The sequence below is a fragment of the Amblyomma mixtum genome, chromosome 1, assembly GCF_055824585.1.
Source record: "Amblyomma mixtum isolate Tamu chromosome 1, ASM5582458v1, whole genome shotgun sequence".
Lineage (NCBI taxonomy): Eukaryota > Metazoa > Arthropoda > Arachnida > Ixodida > Ixodidae > Amblyomma > Amblyomma mixtum.
This window is the reverse complement of record NC_143012.1, coordinates 194,032,977-194,050,376: the sequence shown is the minus strand read 5'-3', so window position 1 is coordinate 194,050,376 and position 17,400 is coordinate 194,032,977. Positions and strand designations below refer to the sequence as shown.

The 17,400-nt window shown below is 51.2% G+C and overlaps 6 non-coding genes across 6 annotated transcripts; all 6 read left to right on the top strand.

Annotated features, from left to right (window-relative positions):
* Positions 1-7,647: 7,647 nt before the first annotated feature.
* Positions 7,648-7,770, top strand: TRNAL-CAA (transfer RNA leucine (anticodon CAA)). The gene is made up of 2 exons: positions 7,648-7,685; positions 7,725-7,770. It is a non-coding gene; the product is annotated as a tRNA-Leu (tRNA).
* A 63-nt stretch (positions 7,771-7,833) lies between these two features.
* TRNAL-CAA (transfer RNA leucine (anticodon CAA)) lies at positions 7,834-7,956 on the top strand. Its single transcript has 2 exons — positions 7,834-7,871; positions 7,911-7,956. It is a non-coding gene; the product is annotated as a tRNA-Leu (tRNA).
* A 4,965-nt stretch (positions 7,957-12,921) lies between these two features.
* On the top strand, positions 12,922-13,044 carry TRNAL-CAA (transfer RNA leucine (anticodon CAA)). The gene is made up of 2 exons: positions 12,922-12,959; positions 12,999-13,044. It is a non-coding gene; the product is annotated as a tRNA-Leu (tRNA).
* A 65-nt stretch (positions 13,045-13,109) lies between these two features.
* On the top strand, positions 13,110-13,232 carry TRNAL-CAA (transfer RNA leucine (anticodon CAA)). Its single transcript has 2 exons — positions 13,110-13,147; positions 13,187-13,232. It is a non-coding gene; the product is annotated as a tRNA-Leu (tRNA).
* Positions 13,233-13,296: 64 nt separating this feature from the next.
* Positions 13,297-13,419, top strand: TRNAL-CAA (transfer RNA leucine (anticodon CAA)). The gene is made up of 2 exons: positions 13,297-13,334; positions 13,374-13,419. It is a non-coding gene; the product is annotated as a tRNA-Leu (tRNA).
* Positions 13,420-13,483: 64 nt separating this feature from the next.
* Positions 13,484-13,606, top strand: TRNAL-CAA (transfer RNA leucine (anticodon CAA)). The gene is made up of 2 exons: positions 13,484-13,521; positions 13,561-13,606. It is a non-coding gene; the product is annotated as a tRNA-Leu (tRNA).
* Positions 13,607-17,400: the final 3,794 nt, after the last annotated feature.

Sequence of the window (17,400 nt, the reverse complement as noted above, 5' to 3'; positions counted from 1 at the left end):
CAGCCCCTGGGCGTCTCCGGTAGTACTTGTCAAAAAGAAAGACAACAGCTGGAGGTTTTGCGTAGATTATCGACACCTAAACAAGATAACAAAGAAAGACGTGTACCCTCTTCCTAGGATCGATGACGCCCTCGACTGCCTGCATGGTGCCAACTACTTCTCCTTCATAGATCTCCGTTCTGGATATTGGCAGATCTCTGTTGACGAAAGAGATCGTGAGAAGACGGCTTTTGTCACCCCGGATGGACTCTACCAATTCAAGGCGATGCCTTTCGGCTTATGTAATGCCCCTGCGATCTTCGAGCGCATGATCGACTCCTTACTACGCGGGTTCAAATGGACCACATGTCTGTGCTACCTCGATGACGTTATCGTATTTTCATCAACCTTTGAGGGCCACCTCCATCGTCTTTCGGCTATTCTTGGCGTCTTCTGACTTGCTGGCCTTCAGTTGAACTCCAAGAAGTGTAGCTTTGGTCGCCGGGAACTCAAGATCCTGGGGCATTTGGTCAACACCGATGGCATTCAGCCGGACCCCGACAAAATTCGCGCTGTAAGTGGTTTTCCTATACCGCAATCTAGCGGCGACGTGCGTAGCTTCCTCGGACTTTGGTACAAATCGCCGGAAGTATGAGCAAACTTCGCGGAAATCGCCCGTCCGCTTACGCAGCTTCTGAAAAAAGACGTCTCCTTTTCCTGGGGCCACGACCAATCGGCCGCCTTCGCCGCTATTATTGCCCACCTCACCCGTCCGACACTGTTGGCTCACTTCAATCCATCCGCCCCCACAGAAGTACGTACCGATGCAAGTGGTCATGACATTGGTGCCGTTCTCGCACAACGTCAGCTCGGCTCCCCTCGCGTCATCGCCTATGCCAGCCGACTCCTCTCTACGGCCGAACAGAATTATTCCATCACTGAACGTGAGTGCTTAGCCCTAGTTTGGGCCATTACGAAGTTCCGCCCCTACTTGTATGGGCGGCCATTCACCGTAGTCACTGACCACCACGCCTTGTGTTGGCTTTCTACACTCAAAGACCCTACTGGCCGCCTTGGACGTTGGGCCTTGCGCCTTCAGGAGTACAATTTTTCAGTAGTTTATAAGTCTGGCCAGCTGCATCGAGACGCCGATTGCCTGTCCCGTCATCCAGTCGACCCGCCAAGCCAACCTGAATGTGACAGTGAAGATTGCGTGCTCTCTATTTCTACCTTTTCAAACTTTCGCCGCGAGCAACGCCAGGACGCTCAGCTTCGCGAAATTATCAATCGCCTCTGCGCCGATCGCCATGACCCTTCCCTTCATTTGTTTGTGCTCCACGACGGCACCTTATACCGACACAATATGCGACCTGATGGCCCCGACCTTCTACTAGTCGTCCCTCAGCACCTACGCACAGCCGTCGTTGAACAGCTTCACGACGTTCCTACTGCGGGTCATCTCGGCGTCTCTCGCACATACGACAGTGTGCGCCGTCGGTTCTTTTGGCCAGGCCTATACCGCGCCGTCCGCCGCTACGTGGCTTCTTGTGACCGCTGTCAACGCCGGAAAAAGCCATCAGTTTTACCAGCTGGACTTCTGCAGCCGATCGACATCCCCATAGACCCATTTTCTCGTGTGGGTCTGGATCTTCTAGGGCCTTTTCCGCTGTCCGCATCGGGGAACAAATGGATTGCGGTGGCCACTGATTACACCACACGCTACGCGGTCACACGAGCACTACCAACCAGTTGTGCAACTGATGTTGCTGCTTTCCTCCTCAACGACGTTATACTCGTGCATGGAGCTCCCCGCCAACTGCTCACCGACCGTGGCCGTTGCTTTCTTGCGCATATAGTCGACGAGATCCTGCGGTTGTGCAACGTTCGTCATTCTTTCACGACTGCCTACCATCCACAGACGAACGGGCTTACCGAACGCATTAACCGGACATTCACTGACATGCTGTCCATGTACGTTTCTGATGACCACCGCGACTGGGACATCACGCTGCCATTTGTGACATTTGCATACAATTCTTCGCGTCAAACCATTACCGGCTACTCCCCCTTCTATCTTCTATACGGCCGTGACCCTCTGCTTCCTTTTGACAGCCTGCTCCCTTCAGTCGCCACTGCCAGCTCATATGCTCGTGACGCCATAGCCCGAGCTGATGCTGCCCGCGTTGTTGCACGCAACCGACTCACAGCCTCCCAGCACTCCCAGAAACGTCGCTATGATTCCTGTCATCGCAACCCCCAGTATTCTTGCGGCTCTCTCCTGCTGCTTTGGACCCCAGCTCGCCGCGTGGGCCTCTCGGAAAAGCTTTTGCCCCGTTATACAGGACCCTACCGTATTTTACGACAAGTGACTCCAGTGACATACGAAATTGCACCCTTGAATCCCGCACGCCATACCTCTACACCTCGCACTGAGACGGTCCATGTTGCACGCCTCAAGCCGTACTACACGGACCCTGGTTTGGGCTAGTTCGCACCGGGACGGTGCTTTTCAGCCGGCGGGGTAGTGTTGCATTAGGCGGTGCATGCACTGATATGCGCATCAGGAAAGACGAAGACGAAGCTCGTGAGTTTTGAAGAAGACGACGGTCGAGCAGTGTCGGCTGATGCCTGCAGTAAACGCCTGTCGTTTGAAAGCCCTGTCTTTCGTGTCCGCCCTGTCTGCAATCCCAAGCGGAACTACCCCATAACAATATCATTGACTCCAGAACCAAGGATGCAAAGGTTGTCCTAGATCTCGATCTCGAAAAGGCATTTGATAACGTCAAACATGAGGCAATATTGAAAGGACTCAGCCACGCCGGAGTAGGCCACAAAACCTATCGCTACGTAAGTGACTTCCTCACAGATAGAACTGCGAGCATAAGCTTCCAGGAGTATAAATCTGTGGAAATAAAGCTGGGAAGCAAGGGAACCCCTCAAGGGTCGGTGCTATCACCCATTCTCTTTAACATGGCCATGAGAGAACTCCCGGGCGAACTTGAGAAAATTGGCAACCCAAACTTAGAATATAGCCTGTATGCGGACGACATTAATCTATGGATCAACCGAGGAAGTGATACAGAGATTAACCAAACCCTACAGGTAGCTGCCAATATAATTTCGATGTATGCAGAAGAAAGGGGCTTAGAATGTTCGCCCGAAAAATCTGAAATATTCATATATAACGATAAGGCTCTGAGGAACAAACCACCCTCGGAAATTCAGATTTCTGTAGGAGGAAAGGAGGTGCCCAAAGTGGACACAATCAGAATCCTAGGCCTTTATATGCAATCAAATGGAAAAAAACATGACAACCATCAAAAAGCTTGAGAGCCACGTGATGCAGACCCTCAATCTCATCAAACGTGTCTCGAGCAAAAGAGGCGGTCTTAAAGAAAAAAACCTACGTAGGCTCATACAGCTTTCATAATAAGTAGAATCAGCTAAGCTACGCCGTACCTAAATCTCAAAGCAGCAGAGAGGAACAAGATCGACGCTCTCATAAGGAAGTGCGTCAAGAAAGCTCTAGGCCTGCCCATGTGCACATCCTCGGAAAAACTCCTATCACTGGGCATACATAAGACGCTTACAGAGCTCGCAGAAGCAGTCCATACATCACAGCTAGAGAGACTCAGCATAACACATGCCGGAAGAGCCACACTAGCCAAAGTCGGACTCAAAACAGATAGGGGAGCTAGACAGAGGGGGGATATCGACATGGAGATTAGGAGCAATCTCAGGATTCCCCCCTTACCCAAGAACATGCACCCACAAATAAACAAGGAAAGAAGACAAAAACGGGCACAGGTGATAGACCGCATCTACGGTGAGAAGCCTGAGGAGGAGGTCGCCTACGTAGACGCAGCGGGTGATATACATAGTCAGTACACGACCGTCGCGGTAGTGAATGGAGCGGGTAGCCTCATTACGGCCGCAACTGTCTTAGGGACAAACATTGAGACGGCGGAGGAGGTCGCAATAGCACTAGCTTGTGTCGGTTCCAAAGCTAAATACGCCATAAGCGACAGCAAAGCTGCAGTCCAAAATTTTAGTAGAGGGAGAGTCTCTCCCCTCGCTGCCAAAATTTTAAGACAAGCGACATTGAATAGAACGATCAATATAATCTGGACCCCCGCGCACGAATCTGTCCGTGGCAACGAGGCGGCCCACGAGGTGGCTCGAGATCTCTACCACCGAGCTGCACACGACGGTCCACCGCTCGTAGATCACGGGAGAGAAGGGCGACTAATTTCCTGTCAGGAAGTTACAGAATATTATAGACAACATCGCAGGTACTTTCCCCCGCCTAGCATAACACTCAACAATCAAGAGGCGGTGGCGTGGAGGCGTCTACAAACAGATGTCTACCCACACCCAATTCTATGCAAACATATAATTCCTGAAATAGAAGACGATATGTGCAAGAAGTGCGGAGCGAGAGGGTCCTTCGACCACATAATATGGGAGTGTAGCCAATCTCCAGGCAAGGCGAAGAATATTAATAGTAGAGACGCCTGGGAGACCTTGCTCCGGAGCTCGGACCCTGAGCTCCAGCTCACCGCCGTCCGACTGGCTGAAGAGGCCGCCGGGATACAAGAGATCCCGGCCAGCATCTGACGCGACTACCCCATGCGGCCGGATCTCTCCTGATCCTCCTCCCTCAACTGAGGGTATGGGACAGGGGAGGTCTGGGTGAGGTAGTCTCATTCTGTTCGACAATAAATGTTTTTCACTCACTCACTCACTTACACTTTTGCAACACGTCAGCGTGGGAGCAGTTATCACAGAGGGTGTCGCAATGGCCTACAGGGGATGCACAACGCGCCTAGTAATCAACAAATCGGTAGGAGCACCGATCGAGGTGCAACGATCCGTGCGACAGGGTTGCCCCCTCTCACCCTTTTTGCCTTATATGTATATCGAACCCTTCTGCCTTAGTATAATAGGCACCAGCTATGTAAAAGGCTTTAAATTACAGCTAACCGAAGTGAAACTGTTGGCATACGCGGATGATGTGGCGGTTTTCTGCGTTGACCATGAGAGCATCTTGAAAACGGTGGAAATTGTTAAGCGTTTCTGTGATGCCAGCGGCAGCGCTGTTAACTGGGGAAAGTGCCTTGGATTCTGGCATGGTTCTTGGGCGACGAAACCAGGCACTTTCGCCAACATGCAATGGGCTGATACACCAGCGAGGTACCTAGGCGCTCCTTTAGAGTTTTACCGCGACAGTGAGCCCTACAGGCGGAGCCAAGTTGCAGAAGTGCGTGAAAGAACGGAGAAGGTTAAAGGAGGGGACTTGTCTATGTTTGCGCGCAGCACTGTGTGCAATGTCTTTTTTGTTACCAGACTGTGGTATGTGCTAAGTGTTTTGCACTGCTCACGCGCCAATGTACAAAAGTTGCACCGTGTATTGGCCATCTTTGTGTGGGGGTCGGTATGGGAGAGGACAAGCCGTACCAACCTCTTCCGGAGAGTTAGTCAAGGAGGCCTGGGCTTGTCGCATTTATTCTTGAGGCAAGTGGTCAACCGTTTTTGTTTCCTTCGAGATGTGAAGGACCCTTTTTTGCGTACTGTAGTACAGATCAGATTGAGCAGACTTTTACCGGATTTTGTGGTATCTACCGAGTGTATACCAGGAGGTGTTTTTGGCTTCCTGAAGGAGGTTGCGGTTTCCTGTAACTTCCTCAGCGCCCGATTTTCCTACCAATATCTTGCAAGAGTAAAACGCATACAGCTATACAAGGACCTTACAGACCTGGTTTTTCCTGTGGCACTGTATCGAACTATGTAGAGCACCCATCCAGGCAGCGATGTTTTAAAGCGTGTGAAGCGAATGTATGTAGCTCCGGGAGCCAAGTCCTTTTACTTCAGGTTGCACACCGGAACGTTGGAGGTAAAAACTTGGATGGCAGAGAAAGGATTGTATGTTCCATAGGGTGATCATTGCTTTATATGTAGAAAGCCTGAAACTATCGAGCATGTTTTTTTGGACTGCTGGGGAGGAGTGTTCTTTTGGGACATTCTTCAAAGAACACTGAAAAAAGATCTGCCCCTTGACCCCCGTGGGATCCGTTTCCTAGCAGTGGAAAATGAAGAAGGTGTACCGTTTGACGCAGTAATGCTCATGTGATTGCATTGTATTTGGAAGGCCTGCATGGCGGCCCGACATGCTGACATCGATGCATGGCCGGCGCAGGAGTACTTTCGCGAGTCTGTAGGCAGATTCTTGGAAACCTACAAAACTTTGAAACAAGTGCCTGAATGGGTACCGAGAATTGAGCCTCTTGTACATATGAAACCCTTTTAGCGCCTTACGTCAGCCAAGGTTTGGTTGATGGTTTTAGCCCATACCGACGCCATGTACCATGTCCAAACACTATCTTAGTTGACTATTTTGCCTGTTGATCGCATACAGTGAGTTACAATGGTGCTATTAGCATCGGTAATACCGCGTGTATTCCATTTTTTAATATTTTAATGTCCTCCCCAAAACAAATTCATGGCTCTGATGGTGTCCCCACACAGTGGCGGGTTTCAGCAGCGGATATGACACCACCTGGCGCGAGCTTGATGATTGTACAAACAGTAAATATACTGCAAATTGTGTGAATAAATAGAGAAACATTTTGTCACCTGTCTGTGTTTTATATTAGATCAACAAAAACAACTTGTTTGTCTTAGATAAAAGCCCTGCAAAGCAAGTAAAATAAAAATACACCACCAGGGGCTCTGGCATGGAAACGACGCTGCCAGTCTCAGCAAGACGAGTTACAATGAGCAGGCAACCATGGAGTGCGAACTTCCGCGACGTGCTCTGGCAGGCTGTTTTGATTGGTTGCGCCAGGTGCCGTCATCGGGAGAGCGAAATAGGAGTGGGAAGGCCCGCCAAAATCGAGTTGAGGGCAGCGTTTTGTTTGCTTGTATTTTGAAATTTCTCCATTGAATAACTCCCGTTCATGTGCATCGATTCCTGTAATTCTTTTTAGGTCAGCATCTGTGTGACATAAAGAACCCACCTGAAGTATAGCCGGTATCCCCCCAAGCAGTGTTTCGCAGCCCCTTTAAAGAGGGTAAAGAGAATGCACGTTGAGCCCGGGGTTAAAACTTTTTTCTTCAAGTTGCACACTGGAACGTTATCAGTCAAAATGTTTTCACAGGATAAGAGCTTATTTCTTCCGTGGGGTCATCACTGCCTCATCTGCAAGCAACCAGAAACGATAGATCACGTTTTTCTGCATTGTTGGGAAGGGGTTTACTTTTGGGACGTGCTTCAAAGGACGATAAAGAAAATTTCCACTTTACCCCCATGGTATACGGTATCTGTCCATTGAAAACGAGGATGGAGTACCATTTGATTTAATAATGTTAATGGGCCTCCACAGTATTTTGCGCTCGCGAATGGCAGGGTGTTACTGTGATCCCGACGCGAGGCTAGCACGAATTTATTTTCGTGAAAATGTGCATCGGTTTGTTGAGAGGGTCAAAGCTGTTGGCGAGGCTCCCGAGTGGCTGTCAAGGGTGGAGCCTTTGATGGCCCTAAAGGAATTTTAATGTGACGAAGCCAGCCATTGGCAGGCTGACTATATATCAACACCAAGTGTTCATTGTGTCCCCCAATTTTGTTGTGGTCATTCTTGTGTAATGTCAAAGCCAGGCAATAAAAAAAAAGTCAGGATGGCCGAGCGGTCTAAGGCGCCAGACTCAAGGTTAAACTCCTTGCATGCGGTATGTGGGCTAAACGAGGCTTCTGGTCCACAAATGTGGGCGTGGGTTCGAATCCCACTTCTGACACATATTTTCTTGATTCTTCGTGCATCCAATTTATGTATTTGTAAAATCGGGTGTGCCGACAGTGTCAGGATGGCCGAGCGGTGTAAGGCGCCAGACTCAAGGTTGAACTCCTTGCCTGCGGGATGTGGGCTAAACGAGGCTTCTGGTCCACAAATGTGGGCGTGGGTTCGAATCCCACTTCAGACACATATTTTTTTATTCTTCGTGCGTCCAATTTATATATTTGTAAAATCGGGTGTGTCGACAGTGTCAGGATGGCCGAGCATTCTACTTCCGGCCACTGGCGTGTACGGACGCAGGATCATGAGCTCCCACGGAGCGGCGACGGCGGCCATCGATGGCCGCGGAAACAGGTTCAGCGCCGAAGACAAGGAGTATGAGATCTTTTTGCCTACCCTGCCCACCGGACGTGTTGTTCTAAACACAGTTTTTTTGCACAGAGATGTGCGTGTGAGACCTTACAGGGTCGAAGACTTCAGGGACGCCCTCGCCAACACTGGTGCGCTCCCCGACGTCGTGGCGTTGGGGGCGTACCAGGTAAACCACGTGTGGGCGGTAACCTTCAGCAGCCCAGAAGCCGCGAAGAAATTAGCCGCCTTGAAGGAGCTTGAGGTAAAGGGACGCCGGTGCATTGTTTTCGACCCGGAGGATCAGCAGGTAAAGCTGCGCCTGCATTGGATGCTGCACGGCGTCGCCGATGACGACATCCGGACTGCTTTCGCGGCGTTCGGAAACGTGACCGAGGTGACGCGGGAGCGTTGGCGCGTTCAAGGAATGAAAGAGAAGGGATCCACCACGAGAACAGTGCTGCTCAAGTTGAAGCCAGGTATGAAGGTGGACGACCTGCCCCACCAGGTTCGAGTCGCCGGCGAGTTAGCTCTCGTGGTGGTGCCCGGGCGGCCGATGCAGTGCCTGCGTTGCCACGGCGCGGGTCACGTTCGTCGCGACTGCAAGGTTCCCAGGTGCTCCAAGTGCAGGCGCTACGGACACGCAGACGAGGACTGCGTCCGTACCTACGCGTCTGCGACCGGGCTCGGAGGTAAAGGAGACAGCGCGGAGCTGATGGATGTCGCGGAGGCTGAGGACGCAGCGAGGGGTACCGACGAGTTGGGCAACCTCCCTGTGTCGCTGGACACGTCGGCGACTTCAAGCGGCGACGCCCCCCTTGCCAGTGCACCAGGACTCCAGCCACCAACGGGAGACTTGCCTCAGTCAAAGGAGGCGACTTCGGGGGATGCAAAAAGCCTACCAGTGCCCATGGACTTCGTAGCGAAGGAGCCTACCGAGGGTCATCGGCAGAACACCGGTGGCCGTGCGACCACTGTGGCTACGCCTGGGAAGCGTCCCCATGGAGACACCAGCCCCGACGGCGACAAGGAGGCGGCGCCCAGCGTAGAGGAACCACCAGCAAAGACGCCTCAAGCAAGGCTGGCCAGTTTTCGGCCGCGCCCTAACCTTGCGAGCGAGAAGCGCGCCGGCGACAAGGCGCCTCCCGAGCTGGGTAGGTGCACGCTCAGGATGACGCCGGCGGCGATGGCGGCGGTGGCGTCTAGCCATGTGCTGGACGCGAGAGGTAAGCACCACGCTTTCGGTCTCTTCTTCTTATGTAGAAATGGCTCCTGCATCTCCGCTGAAAGTCGCCTCCCTGAATGTTAGAGGTCTGGCAGGATGGCAGGAAAGAGAAAGCAAGGCCAGCTCTTTCGGCTTTTAACGGAGCACGGCATAGATGTACTGGCTGTGCAGGAGACGAAAGTAGACGGCGAAGAAGAGACCGGGAGCATGGTGCAACGTTTCACGTCCTCGTTTTTTGCTGTAGTCAGCCACGCTGTAGGCACATCGGCTGGCTGTGTTCTTTTTCTAAAGAAGTTGCCGGGGCTAGAAGTGCAAGCTCATTTCTCTTGCATGTCGGGCCGGTGTGTTTTCCTTGACTTTCGATTGAATAACGTCGAGTGGCGGATTATTTGTCTGTACGCGCCTAATGAAGCAGAAGAAAGGGCGCAGTTTTTTTATAGCATCGAAGAGCGCCTTCGTAGTGACAGACAGCTGATCGTCCTGGGCGATTTTAATTGTGTTCTTAGTGCGCGTGATAAGACAAGCCCTCGACCCTTTAGAGATGCCAGCACACAAGTGTTATCGCTAATGGTTGAGAAATGGAACATGGAAGATGTGGCAGAGTGTCTTGAGGGAACGCGTGCAGTAAAGCTCACACACTTTCAGTGTTCTAGCCATGCACGGCTGGACCGCATTTATGCATCCGTCGATGTCTTACCTGAATGTCATAGTTACGATGTTGTGCCAGTATCTTTTTCAGACCATTGTTTAGTTACATGTTGTTTTGGGATGGTAAAGAGAGGGAATTCTTTTTCGTGGGAAATGTGGAAATTCAATAATAAACTCTTGCAGGACCAGCAAGTAAACCAGCATAGTAAAAGACGAAATTGCAAAAATAGGCCCCGGTAAAAATATGCACATATGGCAACAGTGGGAGCTGTGTAAAGAAACTATAAAAATGAAAGCAATAGAGAGGGCTTCCTGTATACGGTTTCAAGAAAAACAAAGAGACAGAGTTAAAGAAGCTGCTCCATAGGCTGCTTCAACAGGAATCTCTAGCGCCGGGGAAATGGACTGAAGATGTAAGGAAAACAAAGCAAAAACTAGAATTGATGGAAGAAGAACGGTATCGGGGAGCGTTAGTAAGGGCAAGGGCAGAAGACATAGCTGCAGGGGAGACGCCATCAAAACGAGCGCTAGGGTTGGAAAAAGCAAACGCTGAAAGAAACCACATCGACAAAATAGAATGGGGCGGTGTCTTGTCGGCGGACAACGACCACATAAAAGCAGCTTTCAACGAGCATTACCAAGCGCTCTTCGCTTCCCACGTGGTAGACACTATCACGTTTAAAGATAAGTTTCTGGCGGCGATGCCGCGTCTCGGTGATGACGTAAAAGAGAGATTAGAAATGGCTATCAGTGAAGCCGAAGTGGAACATGCAATCGCCAGTTTAAACCCCGGTAAATCGCCGGGACCAGATGGGCTCAGCGCGCGTTTTTACAAAGAATTCAAGCACGAAATTGCCCCTATTTTGAACGTGATATTTAACGCAGCCTACACAGTAAATGCACTGCCTCCGTCATATGGGTCATCCCATACGGTGCTCATTCCTAAAACGGATCAAATAGATAAATTGCGACTGGTTACAGCCTACAGACCCATAGCACTTACGAACGTTGAATATAAAATTTTTATGATGGTTTTGGCTCGGAGGTTGCAGACGGTGATTAAGGATATAGTTGGGCCACACCAGACGTGTGGGATAAAAGGGAGGTCAATAATGTCCAATATTCATAAGATGCGAAGTGTGCTTGAGTGTTGTGATGACTCGAATGGTCGGGTGGCCATTCTCCAGGTCGACCTTGAGAAAGCTTTTGACTGTGTCGATCACGAAATTTTGTTTTCTATTTTGGACCATGCGAATGTTGGGTCAGTTATCCGCAAGGGCGTGGCCCTGGCGTACCGAAACTGCACGACGAGATTGATCGTAAATAAGAGTCTGGGGGCCCCCATTAGCGTGCAGCGTTCGGTGCGACAGGGCTGCCCTCTCAGCCCTCTTTTGTTTTGTATATATACTGAGACATTGTGTATTAAAATATTGAACAATGATAACGTAAAAGGGTTTAAGTTACAAGCAGCCGAGGTGAAGCTGCTGGCGTACGCGGACGATGTTGCACTTTGTACGGTTGACCATGAGAGTATAACCGAGGCGGTCAAATGTGTCCGTGAGTTCTCTCAGGTTACCGGAAGCGGGGTGAACTGGGCCAAGTGCCTTGGGTTCTGGCATGGACGGTGGCCATCGCAGCCTGACCACTTTGCAAATGTGACGTGGGCGAAAACCCCAACGGAGTACTTAGGTGTCGAGCTTGATGGTTACCGCCAAAGCGAGCAATATTGGCAAGAGCAGACGAAAGCGCTAAGGGAGAAAGCGGAGAAGTGGAAAGGTGCCAACTTATCGATTTTCGCCAGGGCTACTGTATGTAACCTTTTTTTTATCAGTAAACTTTGGTTTGTTATGCAAGTTTTGCATTGTTCGCGTGTAAACATAGAGAAGCTCCACAGGATTTTCGCTGTCTTTGTTTGGGCTGCAGAATGGGAACGCTGCAGCAGAACAAATTTATTCCGTCGGGTAAAAGACGGCGGCTTGGGACTTGGACACCTCTTTTTGCGGCAAGTGGTCAATCGGTTTTTGTTTTTCCGCTACGTTTCTGACCCTTTCTTGCGCACTGTCTGCCAAGTTAGGCTGCGACGCCTACTGCCGGAGTTTGTTGTCTCCACCGAAGAAGTTACGTGTGGTATTTTCGGCTATTACAGAGAGGTCGTCGCAAGTCTTAGATTTCTTTCAGTGCGTTTTTCTAATGAATATTTGTCCTGTGTAAAACGGAAAAAGCTGTACCACGATTTATGTGACACTGTTTTACCACAACCTTTGTATAGAGTCTTATACAGTGGAGGCCCAGGCTCGGACGTCTTAAAGAGGGTAAAGAAAATGCAGGTGCCGCCAGGAGCTAAGACCTTTTTCTTTAAATTACACACCGGAACGTTGCCAGTAAAGAAATTTTTTGAGGAAAAGGATTTATTTCTACCTTGGGGTTCGCATTGTTTAATCTGTAAGCAGCCGGAAACAGTAGACCATGTTTTTTACATTGTTGGGAAGGGGTTTATTTTTGGGATGTTTCGCAACGGACTATGAAGAAAGATTTCCCCCTAGATTCGCATGGCATTCGATATTTAAGCATTGATAATTACGACGGGGTTCCATTTGATTTAATTATGCTCCTGGGTCTCCACTGTATATGGCGCTCAAGAATGGCAGGCTATCACTGTGACAGGGAAGCACGCCCTGCCCGAATTTATTTCCGAGAGTGTATGGACTGGTTTGTCGCTATACAAAAAGCGGCTGCGGAACCTCCCGAGTGGCTCTCAAGGGTAGAGCCTTTGTTGTCCTTGCGGGAGTTTTAATGTGACGAAGCCAGCCTGATGCTGGCTGAGTATGACTTTCAGTGTGTTCATTGTCTTGTATTATTGCTTTTGTGATTTGTCTGTTCTTTTTCGTGCAATGTTGTTTTCCAAAGCCAGGAAATAAAGAAAAAAAAAAAGTCAGGATGGCCGAGCGGTCTAAGGCGCCAGACTCAAGGTTAAACTCCTTGCCTGTGGGATGTTGGCCAAACGAGGCTTCTGGTCCACAAATGTGGGCGTGGGTTCGAATCCCACTTCTGACACATATTTTTTCTTGACTCTCCGTGCATCCAATTTATATATTTGTAAAATCGAGTGTGCCGACGGTGTCAGGATGGCCGAGCGGTCTAAGGCGCCAGACTCAAGGTGAAACTCCTTGCCTGCGGGATGTGGGCCAAACGAGGCTTCTGGTCCACAAATGTGGGCGTGGGTTCGAATCCCACTTCTGACACATATTTTTCTTGATTCTTCGTGTATCCAATTTATATATTTGTAAAATCGGGTGTGCCGACAGTGTCAGGATGGCCGAGCGGTCTAAGGCGCCAGACTCAAGGTTGAACTCCTTGCCTGCGGGATGTAGGCTAAACGAGGCTTCTGGTCCACAAATGTGGGCGTGGGTTCGAATCCCACTTCTGACACATATTTTTTTTTATTCTTCATGTATCCAATTTATATATTTGTAAAATCGGGTGTGCCGACAGTGTCAGGATGGCCGAGCGGTCTAAGGCGCCAGACTCAAGGTTGAACTCCTTGCCTGCGGGATGTAGGCTAAACGAGGCTTCTGGTCCACAAATGTGGGCGTGGGTTCGAATCCCACTTCTGACACATATTTTTTTTTATTCTTCGTGCATCCAATTTATATATTTCTAAAATAGGGTGTGTCGACAGTGTCAGGATGGCCGAGCGGCATTCTGCTTCCGGCAGCCGAGCTGAACGGATCGCAGGGTCATGGGCTCCAGCGGAGCGGCGATAGCGGCCTTTGACGGCCGCGGAAACAGGATCGATGACTGCGGTGATAAGGATTACCAGATTATTTTGCCGACACTGCCAACAGGACGTGCTGTTTTCAACACCGTTTTTCTTCACGGCGACGTGCGAGCGAGGCCGTTCCGGGTCGAGGACTTCCGTGAGGCCCTGGCCGAGACCGGTACGCTCCCCGACGTGGTTGCGTTGGGGGCGTACCAAATCAACCACGTGTGGGCGGTTACCCTGCGGAACACGGAGGCAGCAAAGAAGTTGCTCGCCTTCAACGAGCTGCAAGTTAAGAGACGCCGCTGCCTCATTATCGACCCGGAAGACCAGCAGGTAAAGCTGGGGCTACACTGGGTGCTTCACGGTGTGGCCGACGACATCAGGACGGCATTCGCGGCGTTTGGCAAAGTGACCGACTTTACGCGTGAGCGGTGGCGGATACAGGGCGTCAATGAGAAGAGCTCAAAGAGAAGAACTGTCCTACTGAAGTTGAAGCCCGGCTTGAAAGTGGAAGACCTGCCACACCAGGTACGTGTTGCCGGAGAGTCGGCTCTTGTCGTGGTGCCTGGGCGTCCAATGCAAGGCTCGCGCTGCCATGGTACAGGCCACGTGCGGCGTGAATGCAAGGTTCCCCGCTGTACGAAATGTAGACGGTACGGCCACGCGGATAACGAGTGTGTCCGCACTTACGCGGTGGCTACGGGCGGGGCGTCGAAAAACGACTCTGCGGAGCTCCTGATGGATGTAGTCGAGGCCGAAGAATCTGCGAAAGGCATAGAGGAACCCGAAAAGCAAACAGGATCGACGGGCTCTCCGGGACCCTCCAGCAGCGATGCCGGACGGAAACCTGAAGGGGCGGAACCTTCTAGAAAGGAGACGGAGGCGTCGAGTGATGAAGTAAGCGTGCCAGCGCTCCAAGAAACCGAGCCAGCGACTCTGACCGAGGAGAACCATGACCAGAGCGGCGCCCGCACGACCAGCGTCCCTGCCCCAGCGAAGCGGCCACACGCCCAGACCGGAACCGAAGGAGACAAGGCGGAAGCCCCCAGCGTCGAGGAGCCGCCGGCAAAAACGACCCAAGGACGGCGGTCCTCCATCCGGCCACGACCAAATGTGTCAACGGAGAGGAGAGCCCTCGACAAACCGCCCCCGCTGCCAGGCCTGGCACCAGCACCGGATGGCTCCGGTGTCAATGATGTCGTCTAGCCAAGCGCTAGACGCGAAGGGTAAGCACCATGTTCCCGGCCTCTTTCTTCTGCATGAAAATGGCTCATGCGTTCCCCATGAAAGTCGGTACAATTAATGTCAGGGGACTGGCAAGCAAGAAGAAGCAGAGCCAGGTGTACCGCCTTTTAACTGAGCGTGACATTGACGTCCTGGCAGTGCAGGAAACGAAAATTGACGGGGAAGAAGAGACCGGGAGCATGGTGCGACGTTTCACGTCTAGGTTTTTTGCAGTAGCGGCCCACGCTGTAGGCACGTCTGCGGGTTGTCTCTGTGTAAACTTAGAGACGCGCACAATTGACGACACCATTGTTTCGGGTTATAAGCAACGACTGGTGTTTATTGCCGTAAGGCTGCTCCTTATCGAGCGAGTATATGTTACATAGGTTGCCAGATTACAAGTCAGAAAAGGCTAGAATGAACAGTTTCTTTATACTCCCCCCGGAATGAGCTTGAGATCATTCGTGGGTAGTCTCCATGGGGTACAGCGACTGCATCGGTCTTCTTAGGATGGTCCCACCAGGTAGGCGCACCATGCAGGCTCTAGTATAGCCATCCCGTCCGAGGAGCACATCCACCACTTCTCCGGTTTTCCACAGCTGCCTTGGCAGATGAGGCTGGTGAACTAGCACAAGAGTTCCTTTCTTCAAGGCACTAGATGAGCTTGGCACAGCAAAATGAGCGGAGCGAAGACCTGTGAGGTACTCTTTCTGCCACCTGCGCCAGAAGTGATCAGCTAAACTTTGATGATATCGCCAGCGACGAGTTAGTTGACCCGGTGTTGATGTCGTTGACTCTGTGCTACGGGCAAGGACGTTAAACGCTTTCCCACGAGAAAATGGGACGGAGTGAGTGGCTCCGGCTCGTGAGCTTCTGCGGATACGTAGGTCAGGGGTCTTGAATTGATCACGGCCTCGATTTCGGTCAAGATTGTAGCGAGCTCCTCGAATGTGCAGAAGCTGTTACCTAAAACCTTCTTCATAGAAGTCTTCACTGAACGAACCATTCGCTCCCAGAATCCGCCCCACCAGGCGGCTCTCTCAACGATAAACTTCCATTTTATCTGGTGGTCTAAGAAATAACTTCGGATCTCTGTGCCACGCAGCGTTGTCCACAGCCGTTTCAGGTCTCTCGAAGCGCGCTGAAACGTCTTAGCATTGTCCGAAAATATTACTCGACAGACTCCTCTTCTCGAAATGAACCTCTTGAATGCCATCAGAAAATTGGGCGTAGACATGGCAGTCACCAGTTCTAGGTGCACTGCGCGGGTGACTGCACATGTGAAGATGACGATGTATGATTTCTTGCTGCCTTGATCCCTTGTGTTCAACGGCCCGGCGAAATCAATGCCTGTCACCTCGAATGGTGGAGCTTGGGTTACCCTGTCACGAGGTAAAGGGGCAACTGGCTCAGTGGCAGGGCGGCTGTTGAAACGGTTGCAAATCAGGCATTTATTCAAGATCCTTTTCACCATCTGTCTTCCCCGAACTATCCAAAACTGCTCCCTCAGCTCTGTGAGAGTCTCAAGGGCGCCTGCATGTAGAAGGCGGCGATGGTTGGCGACTATTAAAAGTTCGGTGAAATGATGACCGGCAGGCAGGATTATTGGATGCGTAATGTTGTAGGAGAGGCCAGCATTACTCAAACGTCCCCCAACTCTCAGCACTCCGTCCTCATCGCAGTAAGGTTTCAGATCCCGCAACGGAGAGCTGCAGGGCAAGCGTGATGCGCGACGTACGCACTGCAGCTCTTCACCGAAGGTCTCTTGCTGCACCTGACTTATGAGACAAGTCTGTGCTTGGGCGACCTCTTCCGTGGTCAGATATCCACTACGTTTCTGGTGGGGGTTTCTTGAGTTGTGCAAGAATCGCTGCATCCATGCAACAACACGAACAAGTTTAGAGAGGGAGCTGTGCCGTTCCAGCGGCAAGACAGTTTCCTCTGTTGCTACATTGGGTACCTGCACCGATCTTCTCTCATCTGCTGCGGCCATATCAACGTCAATTTCGTGCCTTGGCCACGCGATGGGCGTTTCTCTGAGCCAAGTAGGTCCATTCCACCAAACTGTGTTTGTCTTGAGGGCTTGGGGACTCACTCCTCGCGTCAGAAAGTCGGCAGGGTTGTCTGCTCCGGGACAGTGATTCCAGGTTTCTGGATCCGTTCGCTGCTGAATTTCCAGCACCCGATTGGCGACAAAAGGCTTCCATTGTTGCGCTGACCCGCGAACCCAATGAAGCGCAATTGTAGAATCACTCCAGAGATGCCATTTGGCAACTGGTAGTTTCAGTGATTGCATCAAGTATTCCTTCAGTCTTGCGCCTATCAGCATTCCCATCAATTCCAATCTGGGAAGAGTGAGCTTCTTAATCGGTGCCACCCGCGATTTGGAAAAGATCAGAGTCACGACTGCGGCCTTGATTCCC